The sequence below is a fragment of the Eurosta solidaginis genome, chromosome 1, assembly GCF_040869045.1.
Source record: "Eurosta solidaginis isolate ZX-2024a chromosome 1, ASM4086904v1, whole genome shotgun sequence".
Lineage (NCBI taxonomy): Eukaryota > Metazoa > Arthropoda > Insecta > Diptera > Tephritidae > Eurosta > Eurosta solidaginis.
In genome coordinates, this window is record NC_090319.1 from 214,165,389 (window position 1) to 214,189,470 (window position 24,082).

The 24,082-nt window shown below is 36.3% G+C and overlaps 1 protein-coding gene and 1 pseudogene across 11 annotated transcripts in view; both read right to left on the minus strand.

Annotated features, from left to right (window-relative positions):
* Positions 1-24,082, minus strand: part of nvd (neverland) — a 2,324,292-nt gene that overhangs the window by 64,722 nt on the left and 2,235,488 nt on the right. The window lies entirely within an intron of this gene.
* Positions 625-22,226, minus strand: LOC137238791 (COP9 signalosome complex subunit 2-like; annotated as a pseudogene).

The window sequence follows — 24,082 nt, forward strand, 5'->3', positions numbered from 1 at the left end:
TTCCTAGGTATCGTATACATGGACACAGTATCGAGGTAAGATTACTCATGTCAAATTTTGCTCCGACAATTTCAAACTTCTTTGATTCGATTTAAAGATTTTCAGCTCTTGGCACTTCTAAGTTCCAATATAAAAATTCCCCAAAAAATATATTTGATTTTGATAATATTGCATTCCGCTAATAAATTGGCTTCTATAAAAAATAGCAGTAAAGAGTAGTTTCCCTCGATACTTGTTTGGAATCGATTCTTTGATCCTTTTTAGGGGAGATTAAGGGTGTGTTGCTAGTATGGACAATTCTTTGTCGGATAAAAACATGGTACCAGCCTGATTGGCTCAGGAAAGAAAGACATGCCTACCGCAGGAAGAATTCTAAGCACCTTAACCAACTGGGAAATCACAAAATGTCCTTATCGTTACAATAACGCACGCTTATCGTTCACAACTTTGAATATAGTTAATTTAGTTTCTGTGAATAAGAGTTAAAAAAAACTCCCTGTAAATAGTACGGTTATCAAATGCAACTTCATACCGCCGCTAATGGCATTCCCAGTAATTAGGTAAATTCCCGAAGGCAACAGTATCCAATTTAGCAGTGTATTCATAAATGATCTTTTTCTCTACTTACATGTTCGCCAAAACTAAATATTTTAAGCACGTTGTGCGTCGTGGGGAGCCAGATTCATCATAGTTTTTGAATGCTTCGAAGAAATCAGAATGCGCTTTTTCAAATTCCCCTTCTCGCAAATGCATTTTTCCGCCGCACTCACGTATTACGCCCATTATAAGGGGATGAAGTATTGCCGATTTAATATGCAATGATTGTTCATACAAAGCTTTTAGTTTTTTATGTTTTTCTGCACCGTATATATTTGAATTTCTAACGCATAAATATCCAGCAATTGCGTCCCCTTCTTCAAATCATTCTCACCATCATCTTTTTGACAGGATTGGTGTAATTGTTTAAGTATTTTTTGTAACTTAATAAAATCGCCAAGATCAAAGTACTTAAAGTTTTCCCAATTTGGTGTTGGTTTTGAACCAAAGACGATCATTTTTGGCATCCTTCAACGCATCCAGTGTGGTTTCATAGAACTTTTGTAAGATTTCCATCTAGAATAAAACGTGTGTAAGTTGAAAATTTATGATAGTTTCTATCTTTAATATGACTTACATTTTTGGATGTGGAAATATAGTCCAAGATGGAGTTGATGGATTTTTCCGAGTGATAACGCGTAACATCACTTTTAATGTAAGGCAATAGAAGTTTGTATCTTTCCATCATTTATTTATTTATTTATTTGTTAGTCTACAAATTTTACAATTAATCAGACTAAATATGAATGAATGAATGAATATAAATGCGGATTACAGTGTAAAATTAACAAGCATACACAGTGAGCAAAATTATATTATAAAATATGTATATACATATATTATTGAATCAGTTGTCGGGATGGACTGTAATGCCGAGCAACGGAATTGATTATCAGTGCTGTCGGAATGGACGTGATTTCGAGCAGCTGATGTATATTTAGCACACAATAGTAGGGCTGCGATGTGTGGGAGGTTGGAAAGGACGTGATTCCAAGTCACCCGCCCAAAGTAATTATTGATTATTAGTGCTGTCGGAATGGACGTGATTTCCAGCAGCTGATGAATATTTAACACACAATGAGACGGGATGTGATGTGTGGGAGGTTGGAAAGGACGTGATTCCAAGCCACACGCCCAAGGTAACTATTGATTATTAGTGCTGCCGGAATGGACGTAATTTCGAGCAGCTGATGTATATTTAACACACAATGAGTAGGGCTGCAATGTGTGGGAGGTTGGAAAGGACGTGATTCCAAGCCACCCGCCCAAAGTAACTGGAGCAGGTTACAGATTTAGTTTAACATGTGAAACAGTTATGAGTTCAAGGCAGTGAGTATATATTTTTTTATACTGTAAATTGTGTCGCAAGTATCAATATTATTACAGTGATTATTGAAATCTTGACACAGACAATGAAGAGGTTCATGCATTTGAAAATTCGATCTACAAGTATTTAAATATAGCGGTTGGAAATACCGAGAAGGCCTAAAAGAGACATTAAACATCACCCCGCCAAGCAAAAATGGACTGTTTATCATCCCTCTTAATAGTTTTACCATAAATAAAACGCCAAGCATCTCCCTACGGCTCTGTAGTGAAGGCAGCTGTAAAAGTTTTAACCGGCTGCAATAGGGCGGTAGGTTCCTTGATGAATCCCAGGGCAAATGATTTAAAGCAAAGAGCAAAAATTGCTTCTGGACCGATTCCAATTTTTCGCTATGAACCTGATAACGCGGGTTCCAGATAATGGAAGCATATTCCAATATAGGTCTTACTAACGATAAAAAAAGAGTTTTAGTGACATAGGTGTCACTGAATTCCTTTGGCCACCTTTTTACGAAAGCCAAAGTGCCTCTAGCCCTATTCACACACGATTCGATATGTAATTTGAAGTCCAGTTTAGGGTCCATTATAACGACAAGATCAGTAAAGTTTGTGACTTGCTTAACGATATAATCGCCTATCATGTACTGATAGGTTTTAAAAGATTTCCTCGTAAAACACATAAACTTGTACTTCAGTAAATTTAGTCACATGACGTTCACGTCACACCACTCAACCAGGCTATTCACATCCGATTGAAGAAGTGCCCTATCTTCAGGTGAGCGAATGGGCATAACCAGTTTGACATCGTCAACGTACATCAGCGGTATGCAGCGCTTCAAAACATTTGGGAGGTCATTAATGAAGAGCAGAAACAACACTGGACCAAGGTGACTGCCCTGTGGAACTCCAGAAGATACATTGATGAATTCAGACAAGTAATTGTTAAACACAACGGTTTGCTTTCTACCTACCAAGTACGAAGAGACCCAAGAGAGAAGCCGTGATGGAAAACCCAATCTATCGAGTTTTAGTAGGAGTAAGGGATGGGAAACTTTATCAAACGCCTTACTGAAATCAGTGTAAATAACATCAACTTCGCAGTTCGTCCTTAAGTTATTGGATACGAGGGTTGTGAACTCCAGCAAGTTAAACACAATGGACTTACCCCTGCAAAAGCCATGTTGTGACAGGTCCACTGCCGAAGATACTGCAAAAGCCAGTTGATTTGTGACAACTGATTCAAATAGTTTTGGATTAGCACAAAGTTTGGCTATTCCTCTATAGTTTGGGACACAAGATCTACTCCCACTTTTATAAAGTGGTATTATAAACGAATCCTTCCACTTTTTAGGGAATATCCCTTGCCTCAAAGAGGCATTAAATAAGCAGGTAAGGGGTTGACAAAGAAATTGAGCGCAAGTTCTCAGCACAACAGATGGTATTTCATCAGGTCCACTGTAGTAGGAAATTTCCAGACTTTCCAGATGCCTTAGTACCTCATCTGTATGAATATATGGGATACCTACTGAGTTACGCCAAGGTAACATGTATTGATAATCCACCGGAGGGGAGTCAGGGATAGTCGAGTAATTGGATTTAAAAAAGTCAGCAAACATATTTGTAATCTCGGAGTCAATTCTAGAAATCCGCTCGTCATACTTCATTACAGAAGGAAACCCTTTACTTTTTCTTTTGGAGTTGACGAGGGAATAAAATGTTTTTGGATTGGAAGAGATCCGATGCTTAATCTTCATCAGATAATTCTTATAGCATCTTATCTGTAGCCTGTTATACTTAAGGCGCAAGATGGAGTATGCAGCATAGTCACTATTAGAGCCAGATAATTTGAAACGCTTGAAGAAGCGTGTTTTTTGTTTTTTAGATAATTAAGTTCTCTAGAGCTCCAAGCAGTAGCTGGAGATGCTGAGGAGGTTTTGGAAAAAGGCACACATTTGAAGAATATCGCATGTAAAACGTTGGTGAAATGGACGGAGCTCGCTTCAAATATCTCCGTCGTACTCAGGCCACTTTATTTTAGAGACTTCGTCGATTAGTAAAGACCAATTGGCCTTTCTAAACAGAAACCGGCGAGAAGACGCATTCGGATCGGTAGTGTTCCGCACCGGTAAGCTAAGACAATCCAGGTAAATTAAAAGTGTTGGATGATAAACATCCTCAGGCAATACCACTGGATCACATCGAGTAACAGAACAATTCGATGTGTCGTCTGAAAAAATCAAATCAAGATATTTGCCAAATTTATTATGAATTCTGTTAAGTTGATAAAGACCAATGTCTGCAAGGTCATTTAAAAACTCGTAGAATACAACATTACAAGCAGTGGGAACTAGCATTCCGTCAATAAAATTCCACGACGCAAAGGGCAGATTAAAATCGCCAGCCACTAAGACAGAATCAACAGACCTTGACATAGCAAATATAAATTTCAATAGGGAAGAATGTTTTAAGTATACAGAAATATCTGACTGGGCGGAATATAAGACGCAACAAAATTTCATTATAATTATTCTATAATACAAGTATTTATTAAAATGTTGGGGAATTCTTCACTTCATCCATATAATTACCAATTTAAAATTTAGGTAAGAGGCTAGTTGAGGAGTCGACTGCTAATACGCTACCAAAAATATCGAGAGAGGTGTCAAACGACGCGTCTTGACATCAGTATTAATGAGCCGAAGGCGAAAAATAAATTTTTTTAACTCGTTCAAAAGATATTAACGAAAAATCGAAAAAAGACCCGCGGGTACCTCCGAAACCGGGGGTGGGATCCATAGCTTTTTGCGCAGAACACCTTTATGCGTTGGCGGCCTTCGACCGTGCTTATAAGAAATAACCCTGGGCTACGCCATGCCAAGTCCTGGTGTGTGCTATAAATGTGGCTACCGCCCCGGTGATGCACAATTTTTTTTGTGGGTACAAACAACAACAACCACATGAAAATCGCCAACTTCAAATGCAAATATCTCCGGACAGTGAATCAGTTGTCGGGATGGACTGTGATGCCGAGCAACGGAATTGATTATCAGTGCTGTCGGAATGGACGTGATTTCGAGCAGCTGATGTATATTTAACACACAATAGTAGGGCTGCGATGTGTGGGAGTTTGGAAAGGACGTGATTCCAAGTCACCCGCCCAAAGTAATTATTGATTATTAGTGCTGTCGGAATGGACGTGATTTCCAGCAGCTGATGAATATTTAACACACAATGAGACGGGCTGTGATGTGTGGGAGGTTGGAAAGGACGTGATTCCAAGCCACAAGCCCAAGGAAACTATTGATTATTAGTGCTGCCGGAATGGACGTGATTTCGAGCAGCTGATGTATATTTAACACACAATGAGTAGGGCTGCAATGTGTGGGAGGTTGGAAAGGACGTGATTCCAAGCCACCCGCCCAAAGTAACTGGAGCAGGTTACAGATTTAGTTTAACATGTGAAACAGTTAGGAGTTCAAGGCAGTGAGTATATATTTTTTTATACTGTAAAGTGTGTCGCAAGTATCAATATTATTACAGTGATTATTGAAATCTTGACACAGACAATGAAGTGGTTCATGCATTTGAAAATTCGATCTAAAAGTATTTAAATATAGCGGTTGGAAATACCGAGAGGGCCTAAAAGAGACATTAAACATCACCCCGCCAAGCAAAAATGGACTGTTTATCATCCCTCTTAATAGTTTTACCATAAATAAAACGCCAAGCATCTCCCTACGGCTCTGTAGTGAAGGCAGCTGTAAAAGTTTTAACCGGCTGCAATAGGGCGGTAGGTTCCTTGATGAATCCCAGGGCAAATGATTTAAAGCAAAGAGCAAAAATTGCTTCTGGACCGATTCCAATTTTTCGCTATGAACCTGATAACGCGGGTTCCAGATAATGGAAGCATATTCCAATATAGGTCTTACTAACGATAAAAAAAGAGTTTTAGTGACATAGGGGTCACTGAATTCCTTTGGCCACCTTTTTACGAAAGCCAAAGTGCCTCTAGCCCTATTTACACACGATTCGATATGTAATTTGAAGTCCAGTTTAGGGTCCATTATAACGCCAAGATCAGTAAAGTTTGTGACTTGCTTAACGATATAATCGCCTATCATGTACTGATAGGTTTTAAAAGATTTCCTCGTAAAACACATAAACTTGTACTTCGGTAAATTTAGTGACATGACGTTCACGTCACACCACTCAACCAGGCTATTCACATCCGACTGAAGAAGTGCCCTATCTTCAGGTGAGCGAATGGGCATAACCAGTTTGACATCGTCAACGTACATCAGCGGTATGCAGCGCTTCAAAACATTTGGGAGGTCATTAATGAAGAGCAGAAACAACACTGGACCAAGGTGACTGCCCTGTGGAACTCCAGAAGATACATTGATGAATTCAGACAAGCAATTGTTAAACACAACGGTTTGCTTTCTACCTACCAAGTACGAAGAGACCCAAGAGAGAAGCCGTGATGGAAAATCCAATCTATCGAGTTTTAGTAGGAGTAAGGAATGGGAAACTTTATCAAACGCCTTACTGAAATCAGTGTAAATAACATCAACTTCGCAGTTCGTCCTTAAGTTATTGGATACGAGGGTTGTGAACTCCAGCAAGTTAAACACAATGGACTTACCCCTGCAAAAGCCATGTTGTGACAGGTCCACTGCCGAAGATACTGCAAAAGCCAGTTGATTTGTGACAACTGATTCAAATAGTTTTGGATTAGCACAAAGTTTGGCTATTCCTCTATAGTTTGGGACACAAGATCTACTCCCACTTTTATAAAGTGGTATTATAAACGAATCCTTCCACTTTTTAGGGAATATCCCTTGCCTCAAAGAGGCATTAAATAAGCAGGTAAGGGGTTGACAAAGAAATTCAGCGCAAGTTCTCAGCACAACAGATGGTATTTCATCAGGTCCACTGTAGTAGGAAATTTTCAGACTTTCCAGATGCCTTAGTACCTCATCTGTATGAATATATGGGATACCTACTGAGTTACGCCAAGGTAACATGTATTGATAATCCACCGGAGGGGAGTCAGGGATAGTCGAGTAATTGGATTTAAAAAAGTCAGCAAACATATTTGTAATCTCGGAGTCAATGCTAGAAATCCGATCGTCATACTTCATTACAGAAGGAAACCCTTTACTTTTTCTTTTGGAGTTGACGAGGGAATAAAATGTTTTTGGATTGGAAGAGATCCGATGCTTAATCTTCATCAGATAATTCTTATAGCATCTTATCTGTAGCCTGTTATACTTAAGGCGCAAGATGGAGTATGCAGCATAGTCACTATTAGAGCCAGATAATTTGAAACGCTTGAAGAAGCGTGTTTTTTGTTTTTTAGATAATTAAGTTCTCTAGAGCTCCAAGCAGTAGCTGGAGATGCTGAGGAGGTTTTGGAAAAAGGCACACATTTGAAGAATATCGCATGTAAAACGTTGGTGAAATGGACGGAGCTCGCTTCAAATATCTCCGTCGTACTCAGGCCACTTTATTTTAGAGACTTCGTCGATTAGTAAAGACCAATTGGCCTTTCTAAACAGAAACCGGCGCGAAGACGCATTCGGATCGGTAGTGTTCTGCACCGGTAAGCTAAGACAATCCAGGTAAATTAAAAGTGTTGGATGATAAACATCCTCAGGCAATACCACTGGATCACATCGAGTAACAGAACAATTCGATGTGTCGTCTGAAAAAATCAAATCAAGATATTTGCCAAATTTATTATGAGTTCTGTTAAGTTGATAAAGACCAATGTCTGCAAGGTCATTTAAAAACTCGTAGAATACAACATTACAAGCAGTGGGAACTAGCATTCCGTCAATAAAATTCCACGACGCAAAGGGCAGATTAAAATCGCCAGCCACTAAGACAGAATCAACAGACCTTGACATAGCAAATATAAATTTCAATAGGGAAGAATGTTTTAAGTATACAGAAATATCTGACTGGGCGGAATATAAGACGCAACAAAATTTCATTATAATTATTCTATAATACAAGTATTTATTAAAATGTTGGGGAATTCTTCACTTCATCCATATAATTACCAATTTAAAATTTAGGTAAGAGGCTAGTTGAGGGGTCGACTGCTAATACGCTACCAAAAATATCGAGAGAGGTGTCAAACGACGCGTCTTGACATCAGTATTAATGAGCCGAAGGCGAAAAATAAATTTTTTTAACTCGTTCAAAAGATATTAACGAAAAATCGAAAAAAGACCCGCGGGTACCTCCGAAACCGGGGGTGGGATCCATAGTATTTTTGCGCAGAACACCTTTATGCGTTGGCGGCCTTCGGCCGCGCTTATAAGAAATAACCCTGGGCTACGCCATGCCAAGTCCTGGTGTGTGGTATAAATGTGGCTACCGCCCCGGTGATGCACAATTTTTTTTGTGGGTACGACCAACAACAACCACATGAAAATCGCCAACTTCAAATGCAAATATCTCCGGACAGAGAAATTTTTTTTCTTTTCCGCCTTCGGATTATTGTTCTCGAGATTAATACGCGTCTTTTGACACCTCTCCCGATATTTTTGTTAGCGTATTAGCAGTCGACCCCTCAACTAGACTTTTACCAAAATTTATCTTAATCATTTGCTTAAGCGCCTTGAATCCCCACTCTCCCTTTTCACCTCTTTCCAGGTCAATCACCTTTTGAAACGAAGCCAGCGCTCCATTAGGATTATCTTCCTTTAGCGCTTTACTATTGTAATATTGGTTTTCGAGATCCACATCTGGTTCGGAGTTGCTATCCTCTGAATATTCCGGCAAAGACACTTTGCCGGTTACACTGGTCGACGGCCAAAATTTACCAGAGACGCCGTTATGAAATTCGTATGTAAAACCACCCCCTGATTTCGAAAATCGAGTTCATTTTTGATTCTATGGTACCGTTTTTGAGATATTTGCAATTTACCGTTATTCGAAAAAACCAAAAAGATGGCTCCCTTTAATTACGTATATCTCACGAACGCGTTTGCAATTGCAAAAAGGTTTACAGAATCGGAAAGACAATGAAATTTGCTATAAATACATAATACCTTGTTTTTTGCTCAACCAGATAGTTTTCGAGATATTAGTTTATAATTTCAGATTTTTGTTTTTTTTATGAAAAAATATGAAAAAAATTACTCTTTGCGAGGGCAGCATTCCAAAACCACAACTTTTTTCCAGATGTTTTTTCTCTACGTAAAGCTCCGTTTAATTAGAAAAAAGATAAGCTATAACTTAAGAAAATCGATGTAAAACTACGTAAGTTATAAGCGATCAAATAAAAATACCCAACTTTGGCGACATGAGCTTTTTTTACTAAATCACGGTTTTGAAATTTGACTTATGAACTGAAGTATCTCCGGCGAGCCTTGCAGATGTGATGAAGTTTCAAGGCGCATTAACTCATATTTATACTCGGAACAAGAATAAAATTTAAAAAATCAAATCTGACCTAGACAGAAAGGTTCATACGAAGCCGGGAAAAGAAAATACTACCTGCTTTAGATGTAGGCTCTAAAAATTTTCTGTGTCTTATAATTTTTAAAATCTACCTGCATACTTTGTGACGGAAATACATGTTTATAACTACATGCCTACAGCAGCTTTCGAACCCAACCACTCTTCCTTTCGATGCAACCACTCTACCTACTATAAAACAATTCGAGTATTAAAAGTACTATTTGATTTATTTAAAGAAAAAGTACTATCATTGTTATGGTGTTATTCGTTTATCCGGATAATATCCCATTTGCACTTTATACCTTTAATATATGTATGTATACATACATTGAAGTTGCGCAACCTGGGTATTTTTATTTGATCGCTTATAACTTACGTAGTTTTGCATCGATTTTATTCGATGATAGCTTATCTTTTTTCTAATTAAACAGAGATTTACGCAAAGGAAAAATATCTGGATAAAAAGTTGTGATTTGGAATGTTGCCCTCGCAAAAAGTAATTTTTTTCATATTTTTTCATAAAAAAACAAAAATCTGAAATGATAAGCTAATATCTCGAAAACTGTCTGGTTGAGCAAAAAACAGTGTATGATGCATTCATAGAAAATTTTATCGTCTTTCCGATTCTGTAAACATTTTTGCAATTGCTTTACCCATTCGTGAGATATACGTAATTAAAGGGAGCCATCTTTTTGGTTTTTTCGAATAACGGTAAATTGCAAATATCTTAAAAACCGTACCATAGAATCAAAAATGAACCCAATTTTCGAAATCAGGGGGTGATTTTACATACGAATTTCATAACGGCGTTTCTGGTAAAGATAAAAAGTTGAAATTCGTGGTCCAGTGTTATTGGCCAACTAGGAACTGCATTTTTTTGATTTTCCACAATCCCTGGACTACCTAGCGAAAATTGTTTTCCCTTAAGTTGCGTTGTCATGGGATTCTGAAGCTGGTTCTAAGTTTCAGGTTTCTAGTAGAGGCTTACGCCGGTCACTTAATCGGCGGCGGCGTAGGCTCTATTATATACCGGCGGCGGTGCACTATGGAAAATCCTAGAACAACTGCTGAGTAAAAATGATTTTTTCGATGTCGCTACTGGCATGCTTTTTTATTTCAATCATTAGTTTAAGGAACAAACTAGATTATAATATCGAAAAATTATACATATTATATGATATGATTTTTTTACAATATCACAAACTTTAAGTTTTGACGGACGTCCATGTTAAGCCAATTCCCTTCATCACTCTCAAATTGATTTTAATGTTATACGTTACAGGAAAAGGTATGATGTGTTATATATTTCTGGAAACCTCGTTTTTCGAAGAATATGAAACAATGAATATGTTTTTAATATTATGTTTATGTTTACCTAAAAATAATTGCATAATAAAATATGGTGAAAAAAAGTTTTTTTAAAGTTCATCGAGACTTTTGACAGTTGCCCACGTTTACCCATGCTTTACATTTTATGTTGATTTATAGCCTACCTAAACATAATCAAATAAAAAAAAGCTGCGGAAATTTGCGATTTTCGGAGTAACTATTAAAAATGTGATAAAAGTCAGAAAACGGAAAACTGCTCGCTATTTATTGGGGGTTTAAATATTGCTGTGTACATCAATAGTTTGCGGTAAGTTTTGTAATTTTTCATTGATATTTGGAAGTCTATCTCTTTTGCACTCATGTTGCGTGTGAAAATATTAATAAACAAGTTGCACACCAGAAAACAGCGCTGAATGATTCTTCTTTCTTCTCAATAAAAATCCCAGTTTTCTCGAGTGACCTTGAGGGTTGAATACAGCTTTGAAACAATAAAAAAAGTAAAGCATTATCTTTCCAAACATCATAACAAAAACACTAAATGCAGTTTTACCTAAATTTTTCAATTTCAGTGGGCTCAAATATATTATTACTATGTAAAATACCTATTTTTTATCAATAAAAATTCCAGTTGTCCCGTGTGACATTGAGCGTTGCATCCTATTTTAAACAATAAAAAAGTAAAGTATTAATTGCAGTTTTGCATAATATACCTACAATTCGAAACTTTGTTCACGGAGTACTTATGAATGAACACCATAGGTAGGAAACTAACGAGGTTAAAAGCGATTATACCGGAATTTCTTCTTAAACCTAAATCAATGTTAAGTAGTTTTGTACCGAAAGTTTCAATTGAAGAACCGTTTGCTGCGGTCAAAGTAAGATCCGAATTTCTTTTATAAATTTTAAATTTAGAAAAAGGAATAACTGATACAACTGCGCCGGTATCGATAAGAAAATTAAGTTTATTGAATTTATCAAATATGAATAGGCGACGAGTAGGTTTAATAATAGTTCCATTATCCGTCACCATCATAATGGATCGTTTCAGTTTAAATTTTGTTCGTAATTTGAATTATGATTTTGATTAAAATTGCATGGGGGTATACATTTGAGAGCGTTATTCTTAAATTTTTTGTGATACCAACAAATAGTTGTTTGTGAATTAAAATTACGATTGTTTGAAAAATTTCTCCGAAAAATGGAAAATGGCCAAGGTGGTCCCGCTACTAATGCCTGGGAAACCAGCTAACATAGGAGAGTCATATCGCCCGATATCTCTCCTATCGCCAGTAGACAAGACGCTTGAAGCCATTTTGCTCTCCTACTTCAAAGCAAATTTGCAGCTAGCCTGGCATCAGCATGGCTTCAGAAAACTCCATAGCACTACCACCGCGCTAAATGCCATTAGCACCCAGATAAATTACGGTTTAAATTAAAACCTCCACCATAGAACAGTACTCGTTGCGCTAGACCTGTCAAAAGCTTTTGATACGGTCAACCATGGCACGTCACTTCAATACCTGGAAGGGTCTACCCTTCCCCCATGTCTTAAAATATGGACCGCAAATTATCTGGGTGGTCGGCAGGCGTCGGTGGAATTTAGAAACGAAACATCAAAACCAAAAAGAATTAAAAAAGAGGTGTCACAGGGTGATGTCCTATCCCCACTTTTGTTTAACTTCTAATTATCAAAGCTGCCTTCGCCACCAGAAGGAGTTACTATCGTTTCCTACGCCGATGACTGCACAATAATGGCCACAGGCCTATGCCCACAAATCGATGAGCTATGTAACACAATAAACGGCTACCTCCCTCATTTCTCCAATTTTTCGCCTGGCGAAACCTGGCATTATCACCGACTAAATCCTCCGCGACCTTGTTTACAACATGGACGTCCCAAATGTCGACAATTTTGAACATCCTCGTCGTTGGCACTACGCTGCGGACTTTCCCACATCCAAAAATCTTGGGTGCGGCCTTTGATCAGGATCTACATTTTGATGAGCATGCAGCCGCAATTGTACCGAAAATCCAGAGCCGTAATAAAATCCTCAACTCTCTTGCTAGCAGTACTTGCGGAAAAGACAAAGAAACGCTCATTACCACTTACAAAGCAATTGGCCAGCCGATTGCATGTTAAGCGTACCCTATTTGGTCGCCAAGCTTAAAAGCTACACACTGAAAGAAGCTACAGGCCTGCCACTGCTCTCAAAACCGCAACGGGCTGCCTTCTTATGTCCCCAGAGCACCATCTACATAATGAGGCAAGAATACTCCCCATCAGGGAGAGAAATGAGATGCTATCCAAAGAGTTCCTGTTGAATACGCAGAAGCCTGGGCATCCCAACAGACATCTGATTGATGAGCCAACACCGCCCAGGGGCTTAAGGAGTCATCTCCGTAAGCATTTTGAGGAAATACGGCACCAGAGCTCAGCCATATGAAGCAAAAAACGCAAGCAGGTCCTCAGTGAACTCCACAAACAGGAGCCGTACCTTTATGCCAGGAATTGCCCCGTGAATCCAGTACTCAAAGAACAGTACCCAAAACTTGCGGAGGAGGAACGCACACTCCCCAGGGAAACGCGAGTCACTCTAGCTCAACTTAGATCTGGATACTGTAACAGGTTAAACTCATGCTTATCTAGAATCAGCCCCGACATATAAAATGTATGCCCTGCTTGCAATGTATCCCCACATGACACCAACCATCTCTTTAATTGTAATGTAGAACCAACGCCTCTAACACCCCTCACATTATGGTCCACCCCTGTTGAAACAGGACTGCCGTTAGAGGATATTGATGACAATTTGTGATCGGTCGCACCTATTGATGGGGCGAAGCACTGCTACAACAACAACAACAGCAGCTTTTATTATAATCCTTGGCACTATTTTCAAGACCGCTCAATAGGCTAGGCACTTTTGGACGAGGCGAGGGCTTAGCCGAATTCCATGGCGGCCGAATATGTAGCTGAGATGTTTAGGGGATTGCATCTACGTCGTTTCGCCTCGTAGGAGAGCGGCGTGATATTGGTGACCAAGAAATACCGTTCATATTGGATGATTTGTAGCCAGGGGATATATTCCAATGGAACCTTCCCGATACCAGGCCTCTGATGGCCTTATCATGGTAAGGAGCGCTGATGTGGTGAACGACTTTTCACCAGATTTAATATTGTTCTGCCGATCCTGCTTTGTTGGGCAGGTGGTCGTATGACCAAGATGAGCGACTCCATTTATTATTTGGATAAGGAGGTTGAGAGAATGAAAACGGGGTCGAAAGCCAAGTAAGACAAACGCACAATAAGCGATGCGTCCGACTCGGGGAACAAAAGTAGTTGAGAGGCATTGAGCTCCGTGATGGGAAAGCATGAAAATACAAGGAGAAGTACATTGGAGGCGGGTACAGAGCAGAGGGAGTAAGAAAGCTCTCTCGCAGTACCGCTCCACACTAAGAATTGTCCAACGCTTGGGAGCAGTGATCGACCGGACAGAACTGATCGTAGCTATTATTTCGGACAGATGACTACTGAAAAGTGCAGATCTGTAGAATGGAAGCTTATTATTATTTAATTCTCAAGAAGATACTGCAGGAACCAAGTAAGCCACATCCAACCTTTGATTCTGGCGGAGGTACAATCATAGGAAGATGATAGCGTACGACAACATCGCGAGCTTGCAGAGGCTGGAGGAAGCCAAGCCACGAACATGCGGTTTGAGGTGGTGGATAAGATACAGATCCCCACGCTACCAAAATTTAAAGTATGGACACCATTCGTGATGAAATCGGAGGATACGCTGGGACCTCTGTAGACTAAAGACCCGAATACACCGAAAAAGGGTTTGGAACTAACTGTATCTCGGCCTACGGAGGAAGGTCAGCACTACAGCTTCCAAATAAAAAAGCAGGTGGAGGATATATTGTACACGCAGCTTGTCAAAATTCCCTGGCGTATAGGAACAATGTATATGCGATTCAAGAAAATAAATCCCAAGGATAACAATCCTTAGGCCATAGAAGCGGGCTAAGTCGAAAAAGACCTCGAAAGCCTTAAAGGAAGGGGGTAGTCATGACGAAGGTGTAAGAGGAGGACAAGAAGCCAAATGGTGCTGCGATTCGTACAGAGGGGCAACAAACACAGCATTTATGTCACGGCTTCTGACCGCCATTCACCAAGGATTGGCTAGAGCGATTCTTTTGCATGCGGATCAAGCAGATCCTAGGCAATACATAACTTGCCGCCCTTATTTTCACAATAACAATATTTAACAAAAAGATTGCTATTTTCATTGCTTTATTACAGTGTAGTTTGATATTAATTTAACCTTAATTTAACATTCCTCATTTACATTTCTTTGGGTCTAGATTTTTCACCTGCGAATTCGCAAATGACATCATCACAATCGATAGATAAAAACAATTCTTATTCTTTCATCAACAACCAAGAGCATTCAGTTTGTCTTTGCCCAATGAAGATCTGAGGTAGTTTTTCACGCGTATTAAAACAAAACGATCACTATGCGCTACAATTTACAATAGGAATTGAAACAAACATTCGCAGCGTATTGTCAATATTAGGGTAAGAGATATGCAAATTATCCTGTCTCAGCATTTTCAACAGTTCCAGCGGAGAATAATTTGAAATGTTCTTTTCGATGCAGTATGCCTTGTATATCAACATTCAAGTTGATATTTTAAAAAATCTTTTATTTTGATTTTAAGTATAAAAATTTATTTTTGTTTATTTTTGAGTTTAGATATTTTCCAACTAATTAGAATTTTTTTTTTTGAAGTTATTCAAAATTTTAAGTTAACACGAAAACTCAATTAAAATTATTTTAAAAATTAAAGTAAAGAGTACAAAGTAGTTAACACTATATTTACTCCCCCTCCAAGAAAATTTGAAACAAACAAATTATTAAATAATATTAAATGTAACTTTTTTTTGTTTTTTGTTGCTTAATGTATTTGTATTTAAATTAGTGTTAATAAGTATGTTTGCTGGTTTAAGTAAATCAATTGAAATATTTTTAATAGTATTATTGTATTGAATTGTAAATGTTTTATGTTTCTTAGATATAACTTTAAAAGGTCCTTCATAAGGTGATTCTAAATTAGATTTACGAAGAACTTTAACAAAAACATACTCACAATTTTCTAATTGTTTAGGAACGAAAACATTTTCTTTGTTATGATGAAAAACTTTAGAACGAACAAGTGAAAAATATTCTCTTATTTTATGAAGAGCGTCATTAGAAAAATCATGTTCTTTATTACTATTTGAAATAATTAATTCACCAGGTATTCTAAGTGTTTGGCCATAAACAAGTTCAGTAGATGAACATTTTAAATCTTCTTTAATAGAAGTTCGTAAACCAAGTAGAATGAATGGTAAAATGTCAGACCAATGAACCGAGTCGTTTGATGCTATAATTGCTGCTTTTAAAGTTCGATGAAATTTCTCTATCATGCCATTTGCTTGGGGATGGTAAGGAGACGTATGAATTTTATGAGAACCTAAAAGTTTAGTTAATTCTGTAAAAAATTTTGAGGTGAATTGTGAACCTTGATCTACTGTAATATTTAATGGTATACCAAATCGTGGTATATAATTTTGAATAAAAGTTTTTACTATAGTATTTGTTGAAATATCTTTAAGTGGATAAGCTTCAGGCCAACGTGAAAATCTGTCAATAATTGTTAAAATATAACAATTTCCATTTGAAACTGGAAGAGGTCCAACAATATCCATATGAATATGTTCAAAACGGCCTGATGGTATTTGAATTTTTTGGATAGGAGATTTAGTATGTCTTGAAATTTTGGATTTTTGACAATTGATGCAAGATGAAGTCCAATCGTTAATCTCTTTACGCATGTTAGGCCAATAATATTTATTTTGAATTAATTTTCTAGTTGTTCTTATACTTGGATGAATTTGTACTTGAGTGAATTTTGTCAAATATAATTCTTCTCATAGAATGTGGAACATAAGGTCGAAAAGATTGTAGAGAAACATCACACCATATATTTAAATTAATAACTGGAATATGAATTTCCTTTAAATTATTTTTAGAATTTTGATCAGAAATGGTTTTTTGTAAAAATGTATCAGTTTGTTGTTCTTTATATAAAGTTTCTAAATTTATATTTTGAGTTGAAATTGCATTTATTTCTGGAATACGGGAAAGTGTGTCGGCAACTATGTTGTCTTTTCCACGTATATATTGAATATCATTTGTAAATTGAGCAATATATTCAAGATGACGTATTTGACGAGGAGATCTATCTACTTTAGAATTTAGAACATGAATTAAAGGTTTATGATCAGTATAAATTGTAAAAGTTCTACCTTCAAGAAAATGTTTAATTGAATTATAAATTGCCAAAAGTTCACGATCAAATGTTGAATATTTAGTTTCTGTTGTAGTTAATTTTCTTGAAAAATAAGCTAAGGGTTCTAGTATATTATTGCTAGTTTGTTGAAGAACTGCTCCAATAGCAACATTTGATGCATCTACTGCTAATGATAAAGTACCATTTTTGTCGAAATGTGTAAGTAAAATATTTTTAGCAAAAAGTTGTTTAACATTTTCGAAAGCTGTTGTGGTTTCATTTGTCCAATTTAATTGTTTGAGTTTGTTTTTAATTGCATGTGTTAACATTTCATGAAGAGGACTAAGTTCTGTTGCTAACATTTTAATATATCTGTGATAGTAATTTATCATACCTAAAAATTTTTGTAATTTATTTATAGAAATTGGTTTTTCAAAATTTGTTATGATTTCAATTCTATCTAAAGATGGTTTAATACCTTCGCCTGAAATTTCGTAACTTAAGAAATTTAATTTATTTACACCGAGAGTACATTTTGAAGGTTTAATATTTAAATTATATTCTTCAAGTCTTTTGAAAACTGATTTTAAATGATTTATATGTTGATCTTCATTAACACTGGCAATAAGAATGTCATCAATATATGTAAATACAAAATCGAAATCAGAAAATACTTCATTAATAAAGCGTTGGAAAGTTTGAGCACTGTTTCGTAAACCGAAAGGCATTCTTACGAATTCAAACATTCCAAAAGGGGTAGTTATTGCAGTTTTATGAATGTCTTCTTCTGCCATTGGAATTTGGTGGTAAGCACGCACAAGATCAATTTTGGAAAAAAATTGTTTGTTTTTTAAATCAATTGTTAAATCGTGAATATGTGGTAAAGGATACCGATCTGGTGTAGTAATAAAATTAAGTCTTCGATAGTCTCCGCAAGGTCTCCAATCATTTGGTTCTTTTTTAGGAACGAGATGAAGTGGAGATGCAATAGGAGAATTTGAGGGTCTGCATATACCCGTTTTAACTAAAAATTCAAATTCAGCTTTAGCAATTTTAAGTTTGATTGGATCAAGACGTCTGGGTTTCGAAAATGGTAAAATACCTTTTGTTTCTATCCTGTGAACCGTATGGTGTTTAACTTTTTTAGTATAATCTGGTTCACAGGTAATAGATGGAAATTCATTAAGTAATTTTGAAAACTTATTTTCGACAATAGGAATTTTGAGTGAGAAAATATCAGAAAATCCAGAAGATCCAGCAACTTTAATTTTTGTAGTAGAATCTATTATTTCTTTATTTTTAATATTGACAATAATTCCGAATTTTTCTAAAAAGTTTGCTCCTAAAATTGGTGTATCAATGTTCGCAATAATGAATGGAAATTCAAAATCTCTTCTTAAACCTAAATCAATGTTAAGTAGTTTTGTACCGAAAGTTTCAATTGAAGAACCGTTTGCTGCGGTCAAAGTAAGATCCGAATTTCTTTTATAAATTTTAAATTTAGAAAAAGGAATAACTGATACAACTGCGCCGGTATCGATAAGAAAATTAAGTTTATTGAATTTATCAAATATGAATTGGCGACGAGTAGGTTTAATAATAGTTCCATTATCCGTCACCGTCATAATGGATCGTTTCAGTTTAAATTTTGTTCGTAATTTGAATTATGATTTTGATTAAAATTGCATGGGGGTATACATTTGAGAGCGTTATTCTTAAATTGTTTGTGATACCAACAAATAGTTGTTTGTGAATTAAAATTACGATTGTTTGAAAAATTTCTTGATCCTGAAAAATTTCGAGATTTAGATCTATTTCTATCTTTAGATCTTGAACGGATTTGTAATTGATTAATATCATTCGAAATTTTATTTAAATTTTGATAAATAGCCGTAGTTAATTCAGTTAAATTTTTAACGCATTGTTCTAAAATATTATTATTTATACTTGAGACTACAGGAGATTTGGAAGAATGAGGTTTATTGATTAAATCAAAAAGTTTGTCAGCTAAAATAATAATTTCATCTCTGTTTTGATTATTATTGGAAGTCAAATGAATTTGTATTTCTTGTGGTAATTTACGAATCCACAATTTAAAGAGTAATTCTTGGCTAACTATGGAGTCAGAACCTATAAGTGATTTCATAAATCTGAATAATTCAGATGGTGAACGATCACCAAGTTCAGTTTTTGAAAATAATTGTTCTAATCGTTTTTCTTCGCTAAGAGAAAATCTTTCACATAGGATTTTTTTGATTGTATCATATTTATTAAAAAGAGGAGGAGGGTTAATAACATCTAAAATTTTAGATATAGTATCTCGTTGAAGAGTAATTAGAACATTTTGAAATTTTAAATTATCATCATTGATATTGTTAATTTCAAATTGTCCTTCAACAAGCAAAAACCAGGCATCAGGACAATCTTGCCAAAATTGTGGTAATTTAATAGATTTAGTAGAAGGAAAATTTGTAAAGTTATCTTGTGTTGAAGTATTTTGTGTTGTTTTAGAGATGTTGTTTTGTGTTGTATTAATGTTAGAATTTTGAGTTGTATTGTGAGTCATGATGTTATTTGTATGGTTGATATTTTGATTTTCTGAATTTGTAAAATTACGAGTTCGTATTGGTGAACGTAGAACCATATGAAAAGAAATTTAAATGAAAAATTTGAAAATAAGAAAATATTTAAGATTTTTTTTGGAAAGGGAGTTAACAGTTAAAATAAAATATTTAATTTTATATAAAAAATAAGTAAATTTAAATAATTTAATTTATATTAATTTATATTAAAATTGTTAAAATATAAAAATAATCTTAAAATAAATTTGAAAGTTAAAAGGTTTAAAATTTTAATTTTAATTGTAATTGAAAAATTTTAAATTTAATATTAAAATAAAAATTATACTTACATAAAATTAAATTTAATAAAAAAATATTAAAATTAATAAGTAGTTGATTGATGATTGTTTAAAAATTTCTTGAAATTAATATCTGTATTGTTTGATATCGTAATGCTTTTAAAATATGCAATGGCTTTGTTGTTTTCTTTGTAAATCTCTTAATTTTCATCGTGATGTCTTCATTTTTAATCTGTTCTTGTGTGTATTGCGTGCAAAATTGTTGTTGTGGCTTGCATAACCCAATCGTTGTAAATGTTTTAATTAGTTTACACACACGTTTTTAGAGTTCTTTATTAATTAACAAATCGTAAACAAATTTTATTTTGTATTTTGTTTATGTTGCATAAAATTCATAGAATGCTTACTAGTAAATTTCTGTTATACGTACTTTTATGTTTTTAATTTGATTTTCAACACTTATTCTTTGTTTTAATGTTTCGTATATATAATTTACAGCGACTTTTATATGAAATTTTCAAAGAATGTTGTTGTATTGCTTCCTGTTCACAAATGTATAGGGAACACAAACATAGTTAAATTATATGCACAAGAATTTCAATAGTGCTATTTATAAATTTTTTTTTATTCAGTTAATTTTTCAGCGCGTACTGCATTATGATCACGTTACTATATATTGCGAAATCACATAAAAGCAAAATAAATTCGTCTATGATCCAAGTTGATTTTGGTTTTAAAGTTCGTTTTAAAGTTGTAGGATCATTGGCAGGATCGCCAATATATCAACATTCAAGTTGATATTTTAAAAAATCTTTTATTTTGATTTTAAGTATAAAAATTTATTTTTGTTTATTTTTGAGTTTAGATATTTTCCAACTAATTAGAATTTTCTTTTTTTGAAGTTATTCAAAATTTTAAGTTAACACGAAAACTCAATTAAAATTATTTTAAAAATTAAAGTAAAGAGTACAAAGTAGTTAACACTATACCTTGAAAAGGAGCATTTCACTTTCCAAATTTTTCTCCAGATCTTGGGTGTAGTAGTTGCTCAATATGGTGGATTTCTTACGTAATTCTTCGTTGCTTAGATGTTTCATATAAGAGGTAAGAGAAAATTTATAACGCGAGACAAACAGAAGAATATGTATTCAATTCAATTACTATTATATGACGTATGACCAAACTTGCCCTTCAGATTTTATGCATTGTAATATACCTGTGAAGAATAGAAGGCTTGAGCTCAAGAATGTACGCTCGTTTTTTGGTTGTGATGTCAAGTTTGGTAACCTCTTAGATGATTCTGATTCTCAGGGTTGCGGGTCGGCTGATTTTTTACGCCACGCACAAGCGCTCTGTTAGGTTTCTAAGCCGCATGATTAGAAGTTTTACGCAAATTTTTACGACTGCTATGCGGAAAAATAATTTACAGCTTCATTGTAATTTCAAAATGCATAAGAAAGAATGAATTATTTATTATAATATACATACAAAAATACTATTTTAAGTGCAGCAAAATTCGAATCGTCTAGTAAAATTTTTTGCCCTCATGTTAAAATGTCATCGAGTTCCGGCTTCGGAACGGAAGTCGGCCCATGTGTGTAGTTGTTGTTTTCGCACGCGGAAACATTGAAGGGCTTTGCACGCAGTATCTCTGGAAGGGTTGAGAGGAGTTGATCTGGCTTAATCAGATAGCATTCTGCCAGTTCCTCAATCCTTTCCAGGAAGTCGTATAATGCCTCGCCTCCAGCGTAATATACATCCCACCGGCGGATTGTGTTCATGACCTCTGTGTTACTTATGCTGCTGCGCTCGCGCTGGGGGAATGTTGCTCTGATTGGAATGGCCGGCATGGTGTCTTACGTAGATGTGACTAGCCTGGCGTCTTCGGCGGCGATCTCCATCTCCTCTCAAAAGATCGGCAGAACCGGCCTTGTAACTTTACCCCCCGTCGACCCAAACGGAGTTCCCAGAATGTCTTTATATTGGCTAGGGCAGTCTGCCAGGGTAGTGGGGGAATCCGCCACGCCACTGGCATTGGGACGGGTTTCCTTCCTACCCAAGAAGGCTGCTCGTGCATTACCTTTCCAGTGAGTAATAAGGGGTGTAAGTCCCGTCTTACTCACCTGAAATGTGGGTGAACCGGCAGGGCGTCCGATAGGCAGGGGGCGTACCATCGGTGGAACCGACCTTGTAACGCACCCTCCTAACCCAAAGGGCACCCCTTGTCGACCGCCAATGGCGGCGGCACGCACTTCACTTACCTAACGCGAAGTGTGCCTGGTGTATTCCGACAAATCATTTTATTCATATGTGTCTATGAACACAGTGGGAATTATGCTCGCATTGTCACGCACAGCGCGCCACGAATGAAAATTCTCAAGCATTGTGCGTTCACCATCGCTGGCTTGCCTTGTGCTTGCGCGATGGTTGCTGGGCTGGTATGTACGTATATATATGTCGGTATATACAATATTAGGGGTGGGAAGTAAATGGGAAATATGATGTTAGGGTGGGCGCTAAATGGGAAGTAGATATTGCGGCGTAGCATTTGCTACGTTACGTACTTATTGAGTTCTTTGTCAGGCAACGCATTGAATGTAGTCGCACCTTTCCAAGTATCGGAGGATAACTATGAAACTGTGCTCAAAACCCTTGCGGAGCGATACGACAAAAGAGTATTAATATTTTTAGAGCACATATCTAGTTTGTTCAATATTCCAACTATTCTTAAGTCGGAGCCATCAGATCTTCACACATTAGTAGACACAGTTTCTGCTCTCCGAGGTTCATTGTTATCTTTGGGCTCCGAAGAAAATGTGATGAATGATATTATCATTCACCTAGTTCTATCAAAGGTAGACCTTCAGTCAAAATTGAGTTATGACAGGAAGCAATACTACAAAAAGTTACCTTCCTTGGAGTTCTGTTATGACACATTAAGTCGCCATTGCCAATTTCTTGAAAGTAACATCAAACCGCAACAAGGAAAGAGCAAAGGTGCAAATAATAAACAATCGTCAAACTCTTTCGTCACTAAACAGAGCAAATCAGCATTATTTTGTTGCAAATGTCAGTCAGCAGATCATTATTAAGCCATTTGTCCACAGTTCTTGTCGTTATCTGTAAGTGATAGGTATAAATTTACCAAGCAACTAAATCTTTGCCTCAACTGCCTTCGTAAAGGCCACATGATCTCAAAATGCCCTTCAAACTCAAAATTCCGTGTATGCCAAAATTCTCATCATACCATTTTGCATCGTGTTACTTCAGGGGATAACAATAGACAGCGAAATGCTGACACAAATTCTGTGCAACCACCACTTTTGTCGTTAGTTTCACAGAGTTCGCGACGTGCCCTTATTCCTACAGCTCTAGAGTTAAACAAGGATAAGTATGGGGCATTCAAACATCATGAGCTCTTCTTGATTCTTGATGCTCCGAAATTAATTTCATAACTGCGGAGCTCGCTAAAACACTTTAACTTGGGTTCAAGCGAAATAATCAAGAAATTTTGTGGCATTGCGGATGTTCGTACCAATTTGAGGTTTTCAGTGAAAGCCGTGATTAAATCAAGATTTTCTAGTTATGAATTCACTTCAGACCTTGCCGTCACAAAAAGAATTTCGCTTCATCGACCAGCTCATTGCTTGGACACAACCAATTGGAACTTGCCAAAAGGGATTGAACTGACTGATCCGCCCTTTTTTAGACCACAAAAAATCAATTTGTTGTTAGGCGCGCAAATATTCCTTGACATTATCTCTGAAAACACCTTAAGTCTCGGTGAAAACTCACCGCGTCTGATCAATACCACATTGGGCTGAATTGTTGGTGGAAAGCTCGATAACCACGTTAAATTAAGTCCATACACATGCAATGTCGTGAGGAGTTGCGGTCTCCATACAATTTTGAAGAAATTCTGGGAGCTCGAAGATTTCGCATATGACCAGGTAACACCTAACACATATACCCCCGAGGAACAAGAATGTGAAAATTATTTCACAAAGAAAGTAAAGGTACTAGAAAATGGCCGCATTCAAGTTTTATTGCCATTTAAACAGTCTCCAAATTTACTTGGAGGATCTATCGAGTTTGCTGAGCGCCGTTTTCTCCAACTCGAACGTCGTCTCGAACGTGATGCTATATTGAAAAAAA